Genomic DNA, 25327 nt, shown 5'->3' with positions numbered 1-25327 from the left:
TTATATCAAAATCCCTATGACATAGAGGTTCACTGGAAATAGTTTGTACAATGTTTTACACAAATGGATTAGCTGAGATCAACACTCAGAGGGAACTGTTTAAGCTTTAATTCTCTTATCTATCTATCTATCTATATGTAAAAAAGCCTAATATGCAAAGTGTCCCCTCAGGAGTTCAACCAATTGGGAGTTAGATTGCTCGCTATGACGTGTGCTGACCACCAGGGGGAGGTGTGGAATGAAGGAAGGCCCTAGCTGGCAGCAGAGGAAGGGAGGCCCTGGCTGGGAGCCAGCAGCCACTAGGGACACTACCTGTGCACAAATTTTGTGCACTAGGCCTCTAGTACATGATAAAAAGTTTAATAATACCAAACTTTTACAGTAAGGAAAATATAAACACTGCTCCAAAATCATCAATCACATCCAAACAATTACTTCAAACTGGCTACTAAATTTATTCAATAAGTTTTAGGAACCATTTAGAAATAACCTATTTCACAGCTTTACTTTTTAAAAGCTTTCATATATATATGGAATTTCTGTTTCCAAATACATAAACTCTCTCACTAGAACTGAGACCAAATATACAACAGATTACCCTAGTCCCGTGATCGGCAAACTGCGGCTCGCAAGCCACATGCGGCTCTTTGCCCCCTTGAGTGTGGCTCTTCCACAAAATACCACGTGGGGGCGCACTTACAGTGCAATGGAAACTTCATGGCCCAAGCACAGAAGTTCGTTTTCGGCCTGGGCCAGTCTATTTTGAAGAAGTACTGTTGATATTTGGCTCTGTTGACTAATGAGTTTGCCGACCACTGCCCTAGTCCTATGAGACCATCAAGAGGTGCCGGAGGAAGAGAGGAGGGAGAGATTCCTTTCCTTACCTTTTGACTTGTAAGCCACAGGTGATTCTCAGGGAAACACTGAAACTAGCCAAGTTTGTCTGCTCCACCTTCTTATCTCCCCTTCACTATTTAGTCCTACTTTCGAGGCGTCCTAGCCAAATGTGACCCTAACCCCCTCTCACCTGGCTTCATACTTGGTCTGATCTATTCACTCTCCACAAGTACTCAAAAATTTAGCATTTCTTACCTCTTCAGTCCAAATAGACAGTTAGATCTGATCAAATAATGGAATGATACCCTCTCCCCTGGGAAACTGACCGTTAGCCCATGTCACAACATTCCCTTTCCTTAGACTGCATTCCATTTGCTAAGACCATTATCTTTCTCCTCTGGACTTGCCCAGGATCCAGACTGCCTAGAGAATTCCCCTCCGAAAAAGCCCGCCTAGTGTCCTTTAAAATCTCTGACTCCCTGGTCCCAAGCTGCTGGCGCCATTTTGGGGTTCAGCCCACCTGTTTCCAGATGACCTAATAAATTCATAATTATTTACCACTTTTGGCCTCATGCGTACCTCCTTTGGCGACCCTAATAGACTCTAAGTTTGAAATGGCCCAGTGTATCTAGTACAGTTTCACAACCTCAGCACAATTAAAACTGGGCCTGTCTCACATTGTAGGATCCTTAGCAGCAGCATCCTGGGCCTGTAGACACTAGAGGCCAGTAGTAACTCACACAACAGGTTGGAACAACTGAATATAACTCCAGATATTGCCAAATGCCCCAGGGCAACATCGCCCCTGGCTGGGAACCCCAGATGTAGTACAACAGCAGCCCCATGCACCCATGAAAGATGCTGTGCCATCACCCATACCATGTGTGTCTCATTTCAAAGATCTGAAAACAGTTCATTATGTTATCAGTGGTCATATCTTTTTTTTATAAGGAAAAACAAAAAAAAAGTAAAACCACATCCTAGTCTTGCATTGTTTAACTCTTCAGCCAAAAACAAAACAAAACCTTCCATCCCCTCGGTGTGGCTGATTTCAATGAATACGATATGGTGGCTGATTGTTGGTTCTGGTCCATTGTCAGACTGCCTGGATTCAAACCCTAACTCTGTCACTTCCCAGCTCTGGGACTTTAGTCAGGATTCCTGACTTCTCCACGTCTCATCCGTACAATGTCCACAATAATAAACATCACTGCAGAGGCTTCCTAAACTGACAGGGGGGTACAGGAAGCCTGGCATCTACTTGCTGCTGCGGTATGGCCACGGCAGAGCTAGAGGATCTGCTCCAACAGCAGAGCCGGCGGAAAGCAGCTCTGGAGGGAGTGGCAGCCTTGTTTCCTGCACACACACACTCCACACCCCCAGCAGCCAGGCAGTCACATAAGAATGACGCCAGCGGATGTAATACAACAGAGGCCCCATGCAGAAAGCCCCAGAAGGTGTCCTCAAGTCCTTGGTTTGTGATTCCATTCTTTCCCAGGTTCCAGCTGCCATTTCCCTCAGTTTAGCTGCTAGATTTTCCTCAGGTTTTAAGATACCCTCATTTCTTTCAACCAACTTCCCCTTTACCTGTTTAGCTGATCTGGGTTTCGGTCATTTGCATCTAAAAGAGTTCTGAATAATAAGACTTCTAAGCTTCAGATGAATACATAAATCTGATGCAAAGGATAACAATATATATAAAAGAACTTTCCGATTCTATACAACTTGGTCCAAAATGCTACTGATTTATTCTAGAGGCACTATTTCAAAGTAATTGATAAATATATTTAGAACAGTAAACTGCGAGTCTTACGATCAGAATTTAGGAGGAAAAAGCTAAAGAATTTTCTTTCAGTTTACTTTTTATTGTAATCCTTGGATTCAAACTAAATATTGTAAATATTCATTGAGTAAGCTAAGGAGAAATTTAATACATAGAAACCAAATGTAATTTATAATTTACTTCCAGTGTTCGTGATATTTCTGGTGGGATTTTGTGGCAGTGAGCTCTTACGTTGCATGTTGGTTTCAACACTGGCGATGCATCTGGAGAGGAACTCGCTCTTCCTGGCAGGCGGTCTGCGGCATGTCTGAGCTCACAGAGGCACTTACTAACTACAGCAGACCATTCCCCACAAAGCACCTGAAGTTTTCGTAATTAAAACAGAAGCCAAAAGAAACACAACTATAAGCTCTGCACTACAGTTAAAATACACTAGTTCTCTCTAGAAAGTTCCTACCAGATGCAGTTGCTTTCTTTCCTCTTTTAAACTCCAGGGCTTACCAGTGCTGTCTCCTCTGCCTGGAGGCTAGTCCCATGGCAGGCTGCTCCATCCTTCCTGGGGCCTTATCTCAAGTGCCCTCTTCAGAGAGCCTTCTCTCTGACCACCTTATCAAGGGCAGTGGCACCCCTGCCCCGTTATCTCCTACCACATCCCCCACTTACTCTTTCAGCACCCACAGCACAATCTGATTCACTCTTTTGGCATCAGTTTTCTTCAGTTCAGTTTATAAACTTAATATTTCCAAGTGGGGGATGAGAAGGAAGCAAAACTCAACAGTGACTAGCTTCATTCTAAATCAGGATTTCTTAAACTTGGCGCTATTAACCTTTGAACCACATAGTTCTTTTCTGTGGGGTCTGCCCTGCGCATTGTAAGCTATTTAGCAGCACCCGGGATTCCAGGTTATCTCCCCAGCACCAGTGTGATAACCAATAACATTTCCGGATATCAGGTACTGCCAAATAGCCCCTGGGGGCACAAGTGTCCTCCTCTTAGGAATCACTACTTTCAATGAACATCCTGTTTTGTCCAGTGATCCTGCTACATACCTCCCGTCAACCTCCTCTCCCACTCTGCCAGGTGACCACTCCACAGGCTTTTTTTAAATCGCCTCAAACCTCCAACAATTTACCCTCCATGTGTGAAATGCCTTCATTACATTTTTTACCAATAAAAGAAAGAAAACGAAACAACCACTCCTGGTTTGAAATGCTTTGTCCACAGACCATCAACGACAAGCTAATGAACTCCATCCAGCACACTGCTCCTCTAGACCACGCATGGAAGGCTTCCCTGACCAACCCGTCTGTCTCTTCCCCTCTCCCATCACCGTCACCTTCCCAAATGGATGGTCACCACACTCTAACACATAGTCACCCCTTTGGTTACCTGTGCCCCACGGCCGGGTGAACCTGAAGAAGGCAGGGCTTTGCTTTGTATAGTGCTCCATCCCCACGTCCCAGAACAGCAGTTGGCAAACTGCGGCTCGCTGGCCCCTTGAGTGGCTCTTCCACAAAATACCGGCTTCTTCGCATGGGCCACGAAGTTTCAATCGCACTGTATGTGCGCGCCCGCACGTGATATTTTGTGGAAGAGCCACACTCAAGGGGCCAAAGAGCCGCATGTGGCTCACAAGCCGCAGTTTACTGACCAGTGTCCTAGAACAATGCCCAGGATGTTGGAGGTAGCCACAAATGTTTGTTGAATAACTGCATGATTAGAAATCCGCACAGAAACAAAACTTGGTAAAATTATAGGAGTGTTCCAAGGAGGGGAGAGGAAAGACCAAAATAAATACTGACAACTGAAAACTAAGTCTTTTTTAAAAAGGCCTTAGAATTTTAAAAGAGCTCACTGCCTTCTCAATAAAATAGATGAAGACAGCCTCTGTCTTTCTTTCTTCCTTTCTGTAAAAGCCATAAACTTTGTGTACAACTATTAAGAATTTTCAAAATGTTGATTATTAGGGAAATCTGCCCTTATGTTGTATGTTCAGAAACTATAACACACTGTAATATAATAAAATATATTTTGCATGAGCAAAAAATAAAGTGCATCACTTTCATAATTCTTCTTCCAAAGACAAACTACCAGATATACAAGAGATGCTGGAATTGCTTTGTCATATAGTCAGCCAAGCAGCTATTACAGGTTAAAAATCTGCTTTAACACTTAAAAAAAGTATTGATATTGTACGCTGAAGATAATAACAATGCCAACACAAAAAGTATTACTAATAGGCGATGGTGCTTTCAGAGACTGTAATTCATCTGCTGGAACCTGCTGAAGAAATAGCCAAAATGAGCAATTACAGAAATATCACATGGCACATGCCAGAAAGCTCCTTCTGATCAATCTACTACACAGCAAATAATGCCAGGAGGTGAATGCAAAGTTGAAAGGCAGGTGGGAACTTACAGTTTTGCTATCTGGAAAGCCACTTACATAACTCCAATTCCACATTTCTAGATCTCAGGTGATTGCATAGAGCAGCAGGTACAAGCTGAAACAGTAGAAACCTCAAAAAAAAATTCAAATGATACCAACAATCTCACATTAGCACATCTGCTTCTAGAAATATTCTCCTTCCCCAAACATGGCACAAAGCCTTACTGTAGAACTATTTCTATGAAGCTGCAACATCACCTTCTGAAAGCAGAGGTGGATTTAATATTGCATATGAACAGCAGAGTGACTATGAACAGGAGCGTAAAAACAAAAAATGTTTTAATATGTCCAACCTTCAAAATCTATTAAAATTAATAACACTGTAGTCATTAAATTTTGATAAATTTCCAGATTTATTAACGTATCTGAAAAGCTTATTCTATGATGACTTTGGCCTTGGTCTTAGCTGAATATTGACTTGACTGGCCCAATGTTCATTTGGTGCACCTCTGCTACAAGTAAATCTTCCACAGAGTGCAGAGTAAATGTCCAATAAGAACCTACTGAATTAACTTCATACCTGTACATAGTGGAATGCAGTGGCACCACTTTTCTGAAGGATCAGCTGGGTACACAATTACTTAAAGGAGAGGCATAATCATACTTCCTTCCGAGCTTCTGAAACGGTGCAACTCACATTAGGAACATGGCAGCTGAAGGTAGTGAATGGACTAACTTCAGGGAAGACCTTTAACACCACCAAGAGGTGAGAGCCAGAATAATGGAGATAACCACTCAAGCAAGCCTAGTAGTAAAGCATTTGCAATAGCTACCTGACGATATGCTGTTGTCTCTAGTGACTACACCGCCAACGCACATCACACCTTAGCCTTCTTCCCACACCCACTTCACTTCCTTCTTTCCCCTTTCTTCTCAACAAGAGAAGTAACTAAACAGTACCTTCTGTTCTGGCACAATGACCAGTAGGCAACAAGTATTTGTTCATTAAGTGGCATAACCAAGATCTCCCTTCTTCTCTTGCTCTTCTGTTTTCTGACTTTTGTGTGGTCAGCGTGCTTGAGTAGAATCTGAGCCCCCCAGGACTTCCACTCTCTCCCCACTCATGGTTCCACTGGATGTGATAAAGTGAGCAGACGTGACATCCCCTCCGGGACTCCACATTCCCCGGGGTTTTCCTCCACCTGTACCCCTAGACAATTCGGGCAGGAGCTATCCAAGAACCACAACTCAGAGAAGCAGCATGAAAATGTCCTCACTGTTATACATGTATAAGTGAGTGCTGAGTAGTCAGAGGTGGACTGTGACTTACTTTTCTATTATCTCTCACCCCCAAGCCTAACAGCAGATTGGCAGGTGAGAACAAAGAAGGTCCCCCTCTCTCTGTTTTTCAAATCCCATCAGCATTTCCTGTCAGCAAAAGACAGGCATGGCTCCAGGCTCTGGCTTCCTGTGAACTGGAGCAGCAGTGCAGGACCTAGCCCAGCCGTGGGCAAACTACTGCCCGCTGGATCCGGCCGTTTGAAATGAATAAAACTAAAAAAAAAAAAAAAAGACCGTACCCTTTTATGGAATGATGTTTACTTTGAATTTATATTAGTTCACACAAACACTCCATCCATGCTTTTGTTCCAGCCCTCCGGTCCAGTTTAAGAACCCATTGTGGCCCTCGAGTCAAAAAGTTTGCCCACCCCTGGCCTAGCCCTTCAGAGGTCTGAGCTTCCAGACTTGCGGGGTAGCCCTCCTCCTTCCTTTAGTTCCCCTGCTTTAGAAGTGGTATTTGCTTCCTGTGGTTACCATTAATATCTAAGTTACCTCAAGTGACTAAAAAAGAACTGTATATTTGGTCTTTAATCCCAGCTCCTCACACAGAGCTCCTAATCCCCTGGAATTTCCTGGGTGACGAAGGCTCTCGTTTTAATGAGGTGACTCTTGGCAGGCCCCTAAATAGCTTCAGGATAGAGGCGCCTTAGCAGAAAGCATGATCAGAGGGAAGGAGCTTTCAGCCCCAGCTCCTGGCCTCTGGGAAAGGGAGAGGACTGAAGACTGAGCTGATCACAAATGGCCAATGATTTATAATCAGTCCTGCCCACACAATGGAACCTCCATAAAAATACTTTTTTAAAACCCTAAGTGACAGGGTTTGAAGACGGTCCAGGTTGGTAAACACATCCGCATGCTAGAAGGGTGGCACACCCCACTGCACAGAGCTCCTATGCTCAGGACACTTCCAGGCCTCACCCGATGGCCCTCTCCACCGAGCTGTTCATTTGCATCCTTCATAAAAATCCTTTACAGTAAACCGGTACTAGGAAGTGAAGTGAGCTCTGGGAGCCATTACAGCAGATTACTGAACCTAAGAAGGAATCATGGGAACCCCCAATTCACAACTGTCTAGTCACAGTGCATAGGTCTAGGACTTGTGGTTGGCATCTGGAGTGGATGGCAATGTTATGGGACTGAGCCCTGAACCTGTGGGGTCAGCACTAATGCCACGAAGTCAGTGTCAGAGTCAGAGTGAATTGCAGGACAGTCAGCTAGTGTCCTGAGAGCTGGAGAACTGGCTGGGGGGGAGGGGGGCGGGGGGAGAGGGGAAGGGGTTATCCCACACATTTGGTGTCAGAGGTGCTGTGAATACACATGCTCGGACCTCAGCATCCTCTTTTTGCTCAGGCTTCCAATGCTCATGTGTATCAATCCATATGTTAAATCCCCGATTGTAAAAACCTAGCAAGGTTTCTGCTTTCCTGGCTGAAATATGACTGACACAGAAATTCTAGACATTAGCTGAACTTTTAACCTTATCAAAAGTATCTATTGTCATCAGGTACTAGTGTAGCTATTAATCAAGTGATCCGTTGATTCTCCTTCCATGGCAAAATGGACAGGAAGAGATGCAGGAATTGGGCATTACTGGGTGCCCAGCTGCACAGCATCATAGTAGCACTAAAACCTCTCCATGAATCCCTAGCACGTGTCAAGATCGACATATTATATTAGTCTAGTAACTATACGGAGTTAAGCTACTTGCCTTACAGAAATGTGACCTAAATGAACGGTGCAATGGAAATTGGGAGACTTGACTTCTAGTCCCGACTGTATCACAAAATATGTGACTTCACACAGGTCAGTTTACTTGTTAGACTGCATCTCTCACAGCTGCTGGCTGTGACACTACATGCTACATTGCGTCTTTCCTAATGCTGACATCTAGTGGATATACTTAGAGTTAGTATTTTAAAGGGAAAAATCTTATTTAAGCTATTTTAAATAAAGACTCACTGGAATGTGCAATACATATAGTAAACTAGGAGGCCAGTACCGCCCCTTACATAGAAGTGAACCGTAATAAAATAGCATTACATCAGACTGTTGCAACATCTTTGACAGATTCAGAGATTACTAATACTAGTACTCTTCCATGCCTCTAGCCATTAAAAATTAAACCACCAATGCAAATTACTGCCTCAGTTGAAAATTTAGAACAAGAAAGCAAAAAACTGCTTCCTGCTATGTCTCCCAGCAGGTACAGGCACAGGGTATGAGAAGGTCTAGTACAAAGTTCCAAGGTAACTAATTTAGGAGTGCGCAGAATGGTGAGTATCGGAAATAAGGAAAAACAAGAAAAACTCAACATTACCCATTTCACAAGAATTTATTATGAAGGTTTCCCTTGGAAAAAAAAAAGATTCGATTATAAACAATCACCATTAAGTGCTCTACTTTCAAATGACTTAAATTTTAGACTTCAGTCAATTTTTAGAAACCAGCCAATAATAAAATAATGCACAATTAATCCAATATACATCTTGCCCTCACGAATCATACAAAACTTGTATTAAGCTGAAATTCACCCACTTGTTAATTTCTCCTCATTGGTACCAGTTCTCACTGGTCTCCTAGAACCAACCAAAACAATACCTGTGCCACCTGAGAACCTATTAAATATTTGAAATACCTTACTATATATTAAACTGAGGTCAAAAGAAAGTCATCTATCTATCAGACTAAATACATACACTCATACATGCAAAAAGTTACAAGCAAGCTGTCTCCTGTCTAGTAATTGTGAGGATTAGCTTCTGAAAGAGAATAAAGTTTAGGGGGAGTTATTTAGGAAATACTCACTATAAGGACCTTCTTAAACAGAGACTAAAGGAACTAAGGGCATAGAACCAGCTTTCCTGGAGTTGGACTATAATTTCACCTTTGTAACCAAAGCATCTGACAGAGGGCCTTGGATGCTGTAAGCACTAAACGAAAGTAAAAGTCAATGAATGAGATCTTACTGTGTGCCACATACTATGCTAAATAGTATATGCACAGGATTACCTGGTAAAATCCTCAACCATTTTATGAGGTTGGTTAGCATTACAATCCTCATTTTACATCTAAGCAACCTGAGGGTCAGAAGGATTAAACATCTTGCTTCAAATTCACTCCAGCAAATCTGGGTCCCAACAATTCTCTTAACCATTTTGCCATACTGCTTCCTATTCATAAATGAAAATACACATAACTCATCCAAAAAGTTTTATAATATTTCAATTGTTCCTAGCAGAAATTAATTCAACACCAGTATTAAAATTTCTAAAGTAGAAATAAAATTCTGAGAGATTAAAATTTTAAGAAAAAAAAATGATGACTAGAAAAGATGACAGAGAGTACTACAAAATGTCCTTCAAGGTTTCCCTACCAGGTCTTTGTTTGAGCCTGGCACACTAACGGAATTCATACAGTGACATCACAGGCGGTCACTGCCACATGTTTCCCTTGCTTCTGAACTGCAATTAAAATCATTCCCTTAAATATAACTCCTCCAGGCTCATCACAATCAAACAGATCACAAAAGCAAAATAAATTTTCTCTTCTTGGTAATCATATAGTTTTTAAGATATGTACTTGAATAACTCTACATTTATAAATCACTATCTTGTATTATGCTTAAAAGACTCTAACACAGGTCATTACATTTTGATATTGCAGAAAAGATGTAATTATAACTGAATGTTTTCATTTTATCATTTTTAAAAATACTATTTTACTTCAGTTGGACAGTGGGGACAGGTTCCCTGTGTAAATTTAAAAAGCAAACTCCATGACTATTTCCAAAGGACAAGGGTGATACCTTTCACTAAGTAGCACTGTAAGCACCGATTTACCACCAATCCCCCCCGCAAAAAAACTAAGATTAACAAAAAATAGGAGGTATTCCAATGTTTTCCTATAGTGGAGCTTATTAATTTTAAATGGATTTTTCAAACCATTAAAAGAAATACAGAATGCATATATCACCAAGTTTTCTGAACTAAATGTTATCTAATAATTATAGCTTTGAAAGCGCCACACAAGGACAATATTTATTTAAACCAAAGTTCAATTCACTTAACGACTGAATATTTTCACCACATGTCTGAAGTACGAGGAAGGAAGTGAAGGGAATGAGAAAGGATACAAAATTCGAGCCCAAAATATAGGGTTCATGAAGTGACTTGAAACCATGTAACTCAATTCTCTATAAAAGAAAGAAACTGAGGACTAGAAAAACTTGGTGACTTGGGCGAAAGCAGCAAATTAGTTTTTTGAAAGTAGAGCTTAATCCATTGACCTTGGCAATGCAGCTTTTGAGAACATCTTTAAAATATGGCATCAGGGTAGGATCACACTGATAGAACCAAAACGCCCAATAGCCGGATACTCACAATGTTCCCTTCAAAACAAAGATTAGTGCTATCAACCAAATTTCAATAGATCTGCCATTCCCTTTATTGGTAGTCAGCTACAAGGTGGTGAACACCTTCAAATTTAGTGACACCACTCTGGGCTCTTCCTAACTTAGGCTGGCACATCGTCACTGTAGAGTTCTTACTGCAGATGTAACTGAAAAACACTGATGATGTTTTACAAGTCTTGACCTTGATGTGTGTGTTTCTGTGGTAGGCAATTAGACAGACATGAGCAGAGCAAGGACCATGGACCAGGTTCAGAAGGTCACCAGGGTGGAACGCTCAGGGTGCCTAGCAATAGGCAAAACTGGGAAAACAAGGACCTTGCCCCCAGTGTAACCTTTCCTCCCCTAGCATATCGCTGGTCATGCAGTTCAGACCTCCTGACCTTTCATATCATAGCTGGTCATGAGGTTTGGATCCTCCCCTGACCTTTCCTCCCCTGGCAATTTGCTAGTCATGGGGGAACCATAAAAGGGGTCACAGAATAGCTCTTCAGCACTAAGCTCCCAGGACATGAGGTTCTGACCCACATCAAACACATCTAGGCCTCAATTGTGTTTCAGCTCCAGGCCCAGAGAAGCAGCAACACCTGACAAGCCCCACAGTGGCTGACATCAGGACCAGATGCATGGACTAATGAACCCCGCCGCAGACCAATCAGTGGAGGCCAAGACCTGAAAGTCCTGCCACCTGGGAAGCTGATGAATATTCTACTGAGATCCTTCCCTGGGACCTCCCCTAAAACCCCCACCCTTAAGAGCCCTAGGGCCTTAGGGAAAAGCCATTCTCCCTCTCCCCTTTCTCTTCCCCCAGGTGCATCACCGTAATTTACCTTTCTCTCTCCTAAACTCCAAGGCCCTTCTTGTGCCTTTGTTACTTTCCCTGGGCCCATTTCTACTAGGCTCACTTCTACCTCTGTGATTTTCTAAATAAACTTTCTCTTATAGTTTGAGTCTGGGCTCTAAATTCTTTCTTGGCCATAACTCAAGTACTGAGATTTTGGAACCAAGATCCAGTCTGACTCCACTGGTGTAACCTTCTGGTGCTTGCCAACATTTCCACAACATAAGCATCAGAGCACTTACCATCTGCATCCTCCCATGGAAACAAATGATGGCATTTCTCTGGTTAACTGTTGGCATCTTGAACTATTTTATGTTAACACTAGAGGCCCGGTGCACAAAAATTTGTGCACTGGGGGGGGGGGGGGGGGAGGTCCCTCAGCCCGGCCTATGCCCTCTTGCAGTGTGGGACGCCTCGGAGGATGTCCACCCCAGTGGACACCCTCACCCCATGGAGGTTTAGCCAGCCTGGGTGAGGGGCTGATGGCTGTTTTCAGGCTGGCCACACCCCCATTTAGAATGGGGGGTCCCCACTGGGGTGCCTGGCCAGTCTGGGTGAGGGGCTGAGAGCCGTTTTCAGGCTAGCCAAGCATCCTGGCAATGTAAGCTCCCAGCCTCTCCTTTTTTTCTTTTTTATTCTGGGATTTATTTACCTTCTATAATTGAAACTTTGTTGCCTTTAGCGGAGGCCTGCGGAAAGCTTGGCTTCCTCCAGCGCCAGGGGCAACCCACTCCTGCTCGCTCCAGCTCCGTGGCCACGGCTAGCTGAAAGCAGGTATCTGGGGTTTGTTTACCTTCTATAATTGAAACTTTGTTGCTTTCAGTGGAGCTCAGAGCCAGGCCACGGCAGGCAGGGAACCTTGGCCATCACCGGAGCAAGCAAGCCTCCTGCTCACTCCAGCTCTGTGGCTGCTGGCCGCCATCTTGGTTGGGTTAATTTGCATATAGTTGCTCTGATTGGCTGGTGGGCGAGGCTTAAGGCATAGCGAAAGTATGGTCAATTTGCATGTTTGTCTTTTATTAGTATAGGATGTGTAGTTCATGTTCCTGAAACTAGAATGTGTGTTCTTCGGAGGCAGGCAAACTCCAAGGCTTAACACATCATCTACACCATTTTCCACAGAATGCTGTTTCTGTGATTATTAACCAGCAAACAGAAGTTTCTTCAAAGCTATTTCAAAAACTTCTAGCCCACACCATCAGGATATTTCTTAATGTATGGATGTGTAGTGCTACTTTTTTAAGATTAGTGATACAGAACATAGAAAACTGCACTTATCAAATACAACAAAGAATTTGTCTGGCTGATTTTCACTAACAGGAGTCCTTAATCTGGGGTCCAGGAGGAGAATTCAGTGCCTGTGAATCTGGATGGGAAACTCTCACTAACCTCTAGGTTAGTGGTTCTCAACCTTCCTAATGCCGCGACCCTTTAATACAGTTTCTCATGTTGTGGTGACCCCCAACCATAAAATTATTTTCGTTGCTACTTCATAACTGTAATTTTGCTACTGTTATGAATCATAAATATCTGACATGCAGGATGTATTTTCATTGTTACAAATTGAACATAATTAAAGCATAGTGATTAATCACAAAAACAATATGTAATTATATATGTGTTTTCCAATGGTCTTAGGCGAGCCCTGTGAAAGGGTCGTTCGAGCCCCAAAGGGGTCTCAACCCACAGGTTGAGAACCGCTGCTCTAGGTGGAAGTTAGCAATCCTTCAAGCAAGATTCTAGGCAACAAACCAAAGAGTATTAGAAATACCTCTGAACTTGTCATCCACAGAAATGAGAGGTAATTTCAAATTACATTACAATTACAACTGCAAACTCATCACTATTTAAAATTACAGTATTTAGCAGAATTGTCCCCTAAGCTTATTTTCTGTCAGAAGCATAGATCTATCAAAATTTTGTATTTTTAATATTTGTTAACTATTTCAATATTATCTGGTTCCTTTTTTAATCATATGTATTTTACTTCATAAAATAACTGTCAGAATCACTATTCTGAGAAGGGATTCAGAGTTCATTGATGACCACAGAGATCATGGTTCCAGAAACCGTGAGAGCTCCTGCACTGCGGGCCAGGGCGCAGGTGAGGGCTCCAGTCCACAGGACCATTACAGAGCTGTCACAGGGGCCTAAGAAAAGGCCAGGCACCTTCTGAAAGGAAGTATCTCTACCTATGACTAGGAGGAGCACCAGAAGAGATTTAAGCTGGTCATTTTCACTTGAACGCAAAGAGTCTGTAGAGAAATTACACTTTCAAATACCCATTGACTTGTTAGAATTAAATTAATTAGAGGACTATAAATGTTTGAGTACTCAGGACCCATTTTAAAAAGGACCAAAACCAATAATTGGTAGAATTCCCATTAAGAAATATGTAAAAGTGTTCTCCCTCTTCCAAATAAATACATAAATTAGTAAATAAACATACTAGAATTATGGCTTAGACCTTTTCTGATCAACCATATTGGTGATAGCTGAAATGACTTAAAAGGGAATTTGCAAAACAAAACACATACCTCTACTATGAAAAGCTGTAAAAAAAAAAGGTCTAATTAAATTTACATTTCCCCACTACTTCCTAGACTAAGCCAGAAACTAAACACTACAGGGTGTTATTTCCTAAAGACATTTTTTAGCAATACAATATATGTATAGAACATTTCCTTATATTACGTTTAGCCAATGTAGTTCTTAATTTAAATCATGATGTTTGTTGCATTTGAATAATCATTTCCCCCAAAGACATATTTACCTTCAGCCAGTGCTGGTGATTCTGCCCTCGTCCCTCTACCTGTTTAAAGAAAGAAAAAAGGAAGAAAGTCTAAAACATTACTATACTTTAAAACAACTTTATTTTATTAAAACTAACAATAAAATTCATGAATGCAACTACATATTATAAGTATATGCTGTGTGTGTGTGTGTGTGTGTGTGTGTGTGTGTGTGTGTCCTTGGATTAACTCAGCAACTATTTACAGAGGACCTACTAAGAGTAAGGCATTATATTACACTCTGGAAAACACCAATAGCTGATAAAACACTATAGTTGTTACCCTCAAGACACTCAAAGACTAATAAGTGTACTAAGAAAAGTACACTATTCTCATTATAGCTTATGAAACAAGATAACAAGGGAAAAATTAGTAATTCTTTTTATTCTTGTAACAGGGGCTTAAAATTATTAAAAGAAGCACCCTATATAATAAAGAGCTAATATGCTAATTAGACCGAACAGCAGGACGACCTTCCAGATAAAGCCAGGGCTGCGAGGGCCGAGCCCCCTTGCACGAATTTCATGCATCGGACCTTTAGTATTTCTATATTCTATCACAGTTTAAGGTCCTTCAGTTTCAATGCACTAGTAAAATGTCAGGTTTATTACAGGTGTGAAGATTATATTCCATGACAATAACCTATTATTTGCCAGAGGCAAATCTCTGCAGAACTCTTCTCTCAAACTCCCCAAATGCTAACATGCCCCAGCTCAGTCCAGGTCCTCCCCTCTCCGTGATCTCACTTCATCCCATGGATTTACGTATCATATATCTCAAATGTATTTATTCCGTCTCAACATTTCTCCAACACCATACTCTCATACCACTGCCTGCTCAGTTACATCCACTAAGATTTCTAGTAGATACCTCAAACTTAACCTGTCCAAAGCTGAACTCATCTTCCCCTCTCAAACCTATGGCTGCATCTCCCCATCTCAGCTGATGGACCTCTCTCCTTCCAGTTGCTCAGGTAAAATCTTTGGATTCCTTTACAACTTCTCTTTCTCACACATCCCATATTCCACTCAAACCCCCAGTACCTGGAATCTTCACGCCTCCTATTCTATCTCCTATTAACTCAAAGTTGAAGGTCAGCTGCATTTGCAACATTAGACCTATTACTTCCGTGTTCAAGAGCCTCTAGAACGGACTGCAAAGTGAAACACATATGGGGTCGGCAGGAATCAGGTTGCAAGTGCCAACTAAGGCAAACAAACATGTATGCTTAATCTTGGGGGGCCCCTGCTACTAACATGCCCTGCTGCTGCGTATACTTGTAAAAAAATTTTAAATGTTATTAACTAATTATGTAAATTTTCTAAACAGTCAGGAAGCCAAAAAAAAAACTGTCAGGGGGCTATACTTGGTTAATGAACCATCATCAGTTTAGAACTTCTGCTCTAGAACTTTGCATTGTCTATAAATTATATTTAATCATCCTAATTTTTCACTTTTCTCTACTAGTTAAGAGATGAATCGGAGCTGTTTATGTTCAAGACCTAACCACTCTGGTTTTCCTCAAAAGCTCCTCTTGGATCAACGTTACTACAAATGGAATGAATAAACACTTTTTGCTTTTTCTGCCAAAGGAAAACTTCCTTCCCTAAGGCTGACTGCAGCCACCCAGAAATAAACAAAACAAGTGGCTTGGCTGCCCACCTTCATACTTTCATAAACCACAGGGGGGAAAACCGGTGCCGCTTGCATAAAACCGTAGAGGAAAAATCCAATTTATCCTGTCTAATTCTTAATAAATCAAGAAATAATAAGACACTATAATTGTTTTCATCCTTCTTAATCAAATGTCAGGGCATAAACACTGATTATTAGATAATATGTAAATTAGATAATCCAGGCATCTAAAAATAAAATTCACAAGCCCAGAGGTTCTTCAAATAAGTGTTAAAAATTTTCTGTCTCCAGCAAAACATAAAACGTAACAGTTATGACTTCAGAGCATTCTGTTACACATGGACAGCTCTGCAGTGTTTCAAATGATGGTATAGAGATCCAGCTGGTTATGCAACACAGACCGTTCCTTCTTTGGTGTATGATAAAATCGAATTCAATTCAATTTGTTTAAGTTCTTGACATATGCAAAGCAATCTCAAAAACCATCTTAGAAACAGAATAAAGCACTTGAATTTAAGAGCCTATTGACCATGTTTCCAGATCAGACAACATCATAAAAGTGCATTATTATATAATTCCAACAAGTACAGTCTCTGGGTTTTAATTTTAGACCTTCAAAAGGTTATTCTATATCCATTTGAGGAAAAGAAACATACAAGTCTATGAAAATTTTGGGGGGAAAAAAAAACAACACAGAAGAGCAAATGAGAGGGATCAGTCCTACTCACCAATAATTAAAATTGTGTGGAATTGATATATATATAGTGTCAGGGGAAGAGAACAGAGAAATCAGATTAGGTCCAACTGTGCATAGGCGTAAAAAAAGTATAACCACCAAATATTTACCAGAAAGTCAATTATGTACATAATAACAAAGTAAGTGCCTAGGAGATGCAGTGATGAAAAGAGTGTGCTCTCTAAAGCATGTAGCCTTACTGTGGCAATTAACATGTTCAAGGTAAAAAAGAAGTAGTATGGCCTAAGCGCCATGGCAGCTGAGAGGATTCAGCGAGGGGCAGAGCGTGGAGGTCAGGCACTAGGAAAAGACTTCATGAAGCCCTGGTAGCTGACATAGGTTTTGAAAAATAAACAGGATTTGCACAAGCAGGAAAAGGAGCTGGAGGTTCACAGAGAATATTCCACGTGAGGAATGTATAAAGTAACCATCACAGGGCAATGAAGAAAGAAAATGTTATTTCATGTAAATAAATGGTACTGAAATAATCCCACGGAAAACTGAGATGAAACCTTCTCAGCCTATAGATACTAGATAGATTAGAATTTAATTTCTCAAAACTAAATTGCAAAATATAGAAAATACTATCTTACTGATCTTTAGAGGAATTATCTGAAGCATTATATGAAATTTTAAAAGAAAAGACAAGACCAATCATTAAAATTTTAGATACAGAAAATCCAAAATGTTTCAATAGTTCATGTAAATGCAGATAAAATCACACCAAGAGAGGAAAAGATTACTTTGGTAATTTGTAAGAGAAAGCAAAACAGTAAATATACATGGAAAACCTGACATTGTTTCTGGAATGAGAGAGACCTGGGTTGAGTTTCCACTTTCTAAGTTCTCTGAGCTTCTGTTTTGTTATTTGTAAAATGGAGATTTCCACTTATTTAAAGAACGTTATCTAAGCACCAGTTTCCTTTACTAAAAATAAAAATCCCCTCAGAGCTTATGTGAACATTATGGAAATGCCAGGCTGCGGAGCAGGGGCACTGCCTCTCTCTTACTGCTCCATCCTGACACTGCCTAGGCCTGGCCAGGACACTGCAGCGCCCGCCCGCCCGCCCGCCAGCGAGGAAAACACAGAAAGCAGAGCCCCAATTCCTGCGTCACAGAGGCGAAATGCCCAGGATGCTCTCAAACCACCGCCCTTTTAAGCCGCGCACAAATGGCAGTTTTGTGTGTTGGTTGCTCCACTGTTCTGCCAGCCAGCAGGAGGAAAAGCAAGGCTTACAGAAGGATGCGCCTTCAGAAGGAAGCACTAAAGGCACCTCGAATCAAGATGAGTGGGGAATCATCTCAATCAACACATTGTGGTGGATAAATAAACAAATGAAATGTATCCGTTAAATAAAGAACTAAAAAACCGTGCTTACAATGCGTTCTCTCTGCAATGGTGCCTTCCTTTTGTTTGAGATAGTCCACACTGCTCCATGAACAGCGATGAAAAGGTCTCCTCTGGGGTCTACCTTTTCTTTAGGCCTCTAATTCATATGCTTCCTCACTAAACACCAACACAGCAGTAAAACTACTTTTCATTACTTCTGAAAATCCTTCACATTTCAAATCAAAGGTGAAATCCTTAGCTACACTAAAACTACCATTGCTTACATCCTTGATAGTACCCTGTAGTCATACTGAACCCATTAATCATTCCATATTTTTAAGGAATACATTTAGAGGAAGCAAAACACATGTTAAGGAGAGTCAGAACATATTCAAAACTATAGGAAACACTTGCTATAAGGAGGGAAGAGGGTTATTAATATTTGTGACTACCTACTGTGTATCACACATTTTACAATGGACCATAACTTTTCATAACCACCACAAAACAGTTGTTACCCTATTTATAAAAAGTAAATGAGGAAAATCAACCTCAAAAATGACTTTACTTGTCCACATCAGTGTTAATAAGAGGTTGATCTGACTCGAGCACAGATCTGTCTGGTCCCAAAGTTGATGACACTTTATTCATGACAAAATGCCTCAATGGACACATTCTCCTTATAAAAATTCATTTTCATTGATATTTTTCTCATTAGAAAAACAATTGTAACCATTACCCTGAACAAGCAGAATCTGTGGGATGTAGCCATAATGCAACATTTTGTCCTACCACTGTGCTTTAAAGTTATTCTGTGGCGACAGTAATGTCCCTGAACTCTTATTTAGGCAAAACTAGGACACTGGTCATTTTCAAGTTATAAAAATGATCTGAGTTTAGAAATTAAGAGACCCAGTTTAGTATAACCATAAGAAGTTTTCATCCAAGGTTCCAGCTTCTCCCCGTCCCAGCCCTGCCTGTGGCAGGCTAGCCTGTTCCTAGCCTAGGTGGCACAAGGAGGCTGCCTCACCCCTCCCCTTCCACCTCAGGTGTCACTAGAGGGCACAGGCGCTCCTCTTGGCTGGGTGCCAACTATTTAAACCTGATCTGTCAGGGAATGCTTTCAGGGATTCCTTGCATGCTCTCACCACTCCAGCCCGGGGATCTCTTACTACAATTCCTGGCCCTAGGGATCTCTCATTGCAACAATTCCCATGATGCAGAAAGACACATCTCCTCTGGGAAACCAGTCATTTCTTTCTCTAGCGCCATCATCCCACCCCCGTGCCCATACCACCCTGATCCTGTGGGCTTCCCCTCACAGTGGCCCTCATCTGGTCTATGGGGAACATATACTCTTGCCCCGAAGAACTTCAGGAGGACGGGCAGTGCCCCCACACAGTAACCTTGCTGTGCTGTGCTGCCAGGACAGCCAGCCTTTCTTACACCCAGGCCCGAGGGAGACAGACATCCACCCAGTGCCTCCTAAGCTCTCCAAGTCATTACCATAAAGCCCCTCACTTGGGGGGGAGCACTCAACTGGGAGGGAGGGGGATTAGGGGAAACACCAACAACTTGGTTCAAAAACTCTTCCAATTTACAACAAATCACTTCAAAAACTCTTCTAATTTCCACTTCCTGAATCTTTATACCAGCAGATGGGATGTTAGAAGTCACAAGATCTATTTTCTGCTTCTTTCTTTAAGCAAGACTTGCAAGGTATTCTTACAACTCACTATAGAAATGTGCATCTATTGACTTAGGGCCAACTCAGAATAAGAGTGTTTCATTTTTAACATCTTATTACATAATATACTATTTAACATTTTTCTAATTTTCCACAAAAAGCAGAAGAAAAACCCATAACCCCACCACACAGTCAGCTACCATTAACATGTGTTTACTGCTTTCCTTTCTGTAAAGAGTTCATTTGTCATCTAAAAATTTCTTAGTTCAAGTTTTAATTTTTTAAATCTTGTACAAGAAACCTCATTTATATAATCTCATTGGGCAAGCAGCTTCCTGCACAATATAAGCATGCCTTTTTCAAACACCAAATTTCCACTAAACCGATGGGAGGATGGCTTTCCGAAATCTGACTCATTGTATCACTCCCCAAACTCACAACCTTTAATGTCTCCCCAAAGCTGGAGATTAAGCTCCAACCTTTTTAAATTAAGTGTAATCTATAATAATAAAAGAATAACATGCTAATTAGACCAGACAGCCCAACCCCTTCCGGATGAAACTGGGGCTGCGGCTGCAAGGGCAGAGCTCCTTGCATGAATTACGTGCAATGAGCCTCTAGTCCAGCCGAAACTATTGAAAAAAAAGACCGTACCCTTTTATGTAATGATGTTTACTTTGAATTTATATTAGTTCACACAAACACTCCATCCATGCTTTTGTTCCGGCCCTCAGGTCCAGTTTAAGAACCCATTGTGGCCCTCGAGTCAAAAAGTTTGCCCACCCCTGCTCTAGTCTATAAATAAGACCTCTTACACCTACTGCATCTCTAAATGTGATTTTAAACCATGTATTCATCATGAAGAATGATACCATAAGAAAAGGTGAATGTCAGGGGAGTTCCTGGTTTTGACCTGCTCTTAGAGGAGAAGTGTTTCAAAGTTTGGTCCCATTCTCATGATGGCCACGGAGAGTATCTCGGGAACAGTCTCCACTAGGGTTACAAGACTGAATTTACAAAATGCAAAAGAGCAAAGGTCGGTCCTACTTTGTGAACATGGTAAAGTCCAGCCCTTGTGGGATCAGTCCCGTATAACTGCAAATGAAACCCTCTCACCACACACACATTTACTGGCTCCACACTCACCACGACAACTGCCAGAAGTTAATCTAATACTCAAGAGCAGATTTATGGAAACTTTCAATGTTTAAAAGTGGATTTAGGGATTAATTTTGTTAAAGTTTCACACATAATTTGCCATCCAGTCGAAAAGCACACATTAAAAAATTTGTTTTAAAGTTATCTTTCAGCAGAGGAAGTAAGAACTAAATTCCATTTACCATGCTAGCAACGAAAAAGCGTTCATAGTTCTTACCCAAAGAATTTTGTTCTTCTCACAAGTCTATGTCAGTAAAAACTAACGGGATTACAGAAGTGCCTGAAGAAAGCAAATAATCAGTTCTCTCTTAAAGCTGACAATAAACGTATTCACTCAAAAAGAACACAAGAACAATGAGCGTGGGCAAATACTGACGTGTCTTTATGTGTAACTGTGAGGATATGTATGCACTCACACAACATGCATGTGTGTGCAGAAAAGCTAGAAAGATGTCCCCCAAAATAGTAACTACTTAGATGGTGACTTTTGCTTTTACTTTTTCTATTGTTTCAATTTTTTATAAATATGAGGACATATTCTTAAAAGAAAAGAAGAATGCTATTTGTGTTATCAAAATATGATATGAAAATCTACAGTGATCAAGACATGTGGGACTGGCAGAAGGACAGACATGTAGACCAATGAAACAGAAATGAAAGCCCCGAAATAAACACAGATCTCTACAGCCAACTAATGACTAACAAAGCTGCCAATGCAATTCAATGGGGAAAACAGGATCATTTCAATGAATGGTGCTGAGACAACTGGATATCCACATACAAAAAGATGAGCTTAGAAATTTACCTCACGCTATATAGAGTTTTTTAAAAATAAATCATACACGTAAATGTCAGAGCTAAAACTACAAAGCTATTAAAAGAACACATGGGAGTAAATCTCATGAGCTTGGGTTAGGCAAAGATTTTTTAAACACAGCACCAAAAGCATAATCCTTTAAAAAATGGAAGGAAGGAAGGAAGGAAGGAAGGAAGGAAGGAAGGGAGGGAGGGAGGGAGGGAGGGAGGGAGGGAGGGAGGGAGGGAGGGAGGGAGGACTGGATTCCACCAAAATTCAAAATCCTTGCACCTCAAATAATACCTTTAAGAAAATAAAAAGAGCCCTGGTCAGTGTGATTCAATGATTAGAACATCAGCCCACACACCTATGCACCAAAGGGTCATGGGTTCAACTCCTGGTCAAGGGCACATACCTAGGTTGCAGTCCGATCCCCAGCTGAGTCAAGATGCATGCGGGAGTCAACCAATCAATGACTCTCACATGGATCTCTCTCTCTCTCTCTCTCTCTCTCTCTCTCTCTCTCTCTCTCTCTCTCTCCCCTCCTCCTCCTCCTCCCCTTCCAATCAATGGAAAATAATATCCTGGGGTGAGGATTAACAAAAACAAGCAAACAAACAAAAAGTTGCTTATAAAGAAAGAACACAGAATATTATCTAAAACTAAGTCCTTAAAAGATACATATTTAATAAGCTAATAAACTACCAAGAAGGGGTCAGTGACACATACCAAAGACAGAACCCTGGCCAGTTGTCACCATGACACATACCATAATGGAACTTTGGCACACCCATTTCAAAACGTTGCCAACCCCATGCTACATAGTTTGATACTGCTTCAACATACTGTTCTATAAATAAAAAGGAAAATCTTTAGTTTAATATATTCACATTTTTAATATAGTAAGTCCCAATTATCAAAGACTATTTCCAAAATGCTACAGTCCTTGATTGTGAGGCATCAACCTGCCTTTACCCACTAGCAATTCAGAACTGGCACCATCACAGCTAGATTATTTTACATCCCCAAGTCTATAAATTCATGTTCACTTTAGCTCAATAAATGGGGGGAAAAAGAAGCTGACTTATCTGTACTTTAAAAAACAACTTGGTAAATATATTTATGTAACACCACACATATTAAATATTTAAGTCAAAACAGGTTCAAACGTAACAATCTTCAAGTAGAGTTAGCTTTCAAAATAACAATATTGGATGCTTATTTACAGAAAGTAACTGGAAGGTCGGAATTAAATGGCACTAATCCTATCCTATCCTATATAATCAAAGGCTAATATGTAAATCGACTGAATGGTGGAATGACTGGTCCCTATGATGCGCACTGACCACCTGGGGGCAGACCCTCAAAGCAGGAGCTGCCTCTGGTGGTCAGTGTGCTCCCACAGGAGGAGCGCCGCTCAGCCAGAAGCCAGGCTCATGGCCGGCGAGCACAGAAGCAGCAGCGCTAAGGATGTCTGACTGTGGGGAGTAGGCCTAAGCCATCAGTCAGACATCCCTCGAGGGGTCCCGGACTGCAAGAGGATGCAGGCTGGGCTGAGGCCCTCACCTCCCAAGTGCATGAATTTTGTGCACCGGGCTTCTAGTTGATAAAATAAAGCCTTATCCTTTAAAGTGCGCACACATATACATATACACACACGTGCAAGCACACACACACACACACGCATGAACTTACACACAAGCACACATGTGGAAAACTGCAAGTTTAAAACTCTCCCAGCTAACTATGCCAGCCTCTCTTACTTCCCAGGTCTCTACTGTCCCATGATCTAAAGGAAAAGAAGCCTAACTTTAAAATGCTGGGCTTAATTAACATTGTCTTGTATGTTAGAATTTGCCAGAATTTTAAGTAGAGAACTTTAGGTAGACTGATATAAACAAAAGAAAAGTAATCTCATACCTTGCAACCCAAGGTGGTTTTCTCATATTTCACTTTAATGTTCCTGAAATTCTTAAAAGGTCAATATAATTTTTTTTTTCAAATCAAAACATGTCTAAACATGTTAGTCATTACTTTTTGAGTAAATGTCATAACCACTTGCCTTAGAGAAAATCTCAAAATTCCAACAAGATCACTACATTTAGGTTTGCCCCACCCACCCCCAACAGATCAAGGAAATGAACAGCAATAACACTGTGTATTGCATTCTTACTATGTGCCAGGTACTTTTTTTGACTCAGATTTATTGAGGTATAATTCACCTCTGTTGGGAAGGAATTGTCCATAGGTCTGTCGTTTCTGAATGTGCTGCAAGCTGAGAGTGCCGACTACCCTTTGCTCTGGACTACATTCTCACGGGTATCTATGTAGCAAACAGCCTTGAAAGACACAGTGTCTCCCTCTGGAGCAAAGGACAGGCATGCCTAGGGTCTGGTATGATAACACACTACACTATAATATAAGGCATCCTTAAGCAAAGGACAGGCCCACTACAGCTCATTACAAAAGATTTGGGTTCCCTAAACTCAGGGCTTCTCTCCAATAACACAGTCCTCTATGTGTGCGAGTCTAAACTCAGGGTCCAGAAACCAGCACAAATGCTGATACTCTGCCTACTGCTATTACTGAGAGGAATAAATGGTCCTTCATCTCTTCCACGGGAGTCTCGTGTCTTCACCAACAGCCATTAAAATGTGGCCGGGTAACTTATTAGCTTGTAAGTGGGGAAAGATCTCAGACAGACATGGTTCTGGACAGTGTGGGCAACAAGGACAGGACATGGACAGAGCCATGACTTTCCAGCAAGGAGGAGAAAGGCCCAAGGGCAGAGCTCTGGAACAGGAGACATCTGGGATCGGAGAGCTACCTAGTTGGGGTGGGGAGAAGGATCCCACTGTACTACCAGTTCATGAACAGGGAGTCGAATTAATGTTTAGAAAGTAAGCATTGAGAAGTGGTCCTTCTCCCCTGGGCTGGCAGAGGGAGGGATGTGTCATGGCGTTGGGGCAGCAAGCCCTGGGTACACATTCGGGGTGAAAGGCAGCATGGCGTGACTGCTGAGCCAAGGAATCCCCAAAGCTAAAACAGATTGTGTAAGTAATCATGGCCTTCCTGCTAAGAGAGAGCTTTATATAAACCAAAAGTATCAGAAGTTCTTTTGGTTGAACTACGGGAGAGTGACCAAAAATGACTGATTACTGGTACAGAGTTCCTCTCTCACTCTGTGCCCCTCTCCATCCCTCCCTACATGCACCTCCAAACTCTTCTGCTTTACAGAGAAAAATAGGAAGGAATGGGGCTGAGGTCTCCTTGACCCCCAAGAGGGACTGAAGGCCATAATACCCCTCTGAGGCTATTCAGAGAACCTTAGAAAGGGACTCAAAAGTTTTAGGGCTCAGCCCTAGCCGGTTTGGCTCAGTGGATAAAGCATTGGCCTGCAGACTGAAGGGTCCCAGGTTTGATTGTGGCCAAGGGCACCTGCCTGGGTTGTGGGCTCCATCCCCAGTAGGGGGCATGCAGGAGGCAGCCGATCAATGATTCTCATCATTGATGTTTTTATCTCTCTATCACTCTCCCTTCCTCTCTAAAACCAATAAAAATATTTTTTAATATTTTGGATCTCTTGGATATAGG

General features: G+C 41.6%; 1 protein-coding gene across 3 annotated transcripts in view; it reads right to left on the bottom strand.

Annotated features, from left to right (window-relative positions):
* The window catches only part of CYRIB (CYFIP related Rac1 interactor B), a 110292-nt gene that overhangs the window by 27468 nt on the left and 57497 nt on the right, over nt 1-25327 (bottom strand). For all 3 annotated transcript variants that reach the window (XM_036337652.1, XM_036337649.1, XM_036337650.1), the window contains one exon: nt 14373-14411. The gene's annotated coding sequence lies outside the window, so the exon portion shown is untranslated. The remainder of the gene's footprint in view (nt 1-14372; nt 14412-25327) is intronic.

This window comes from Myotis myotis, unplaced genomic scaffold (genome assembly GCF_014108235.1).
Source record: "Myotis myotis isolate mMyoMyo1 unplaced genomic scaffold, mMyoMyo1.p scaffold_m19_p_16, whole genome shotgun sequence".
Classification (NCBI taxonomy): domain Eukaryota; kingdom Metazoa; phylum Chordata; class Mammalia; order Chiroptera; family Vespertilionidae; genus Myotis; species Myotis myotis.
The sequence above is the reverse complement of the archived record's forward strand: the minus strand, read 5'-3'. Positions and strand labels throughout refer to the sequence as shown.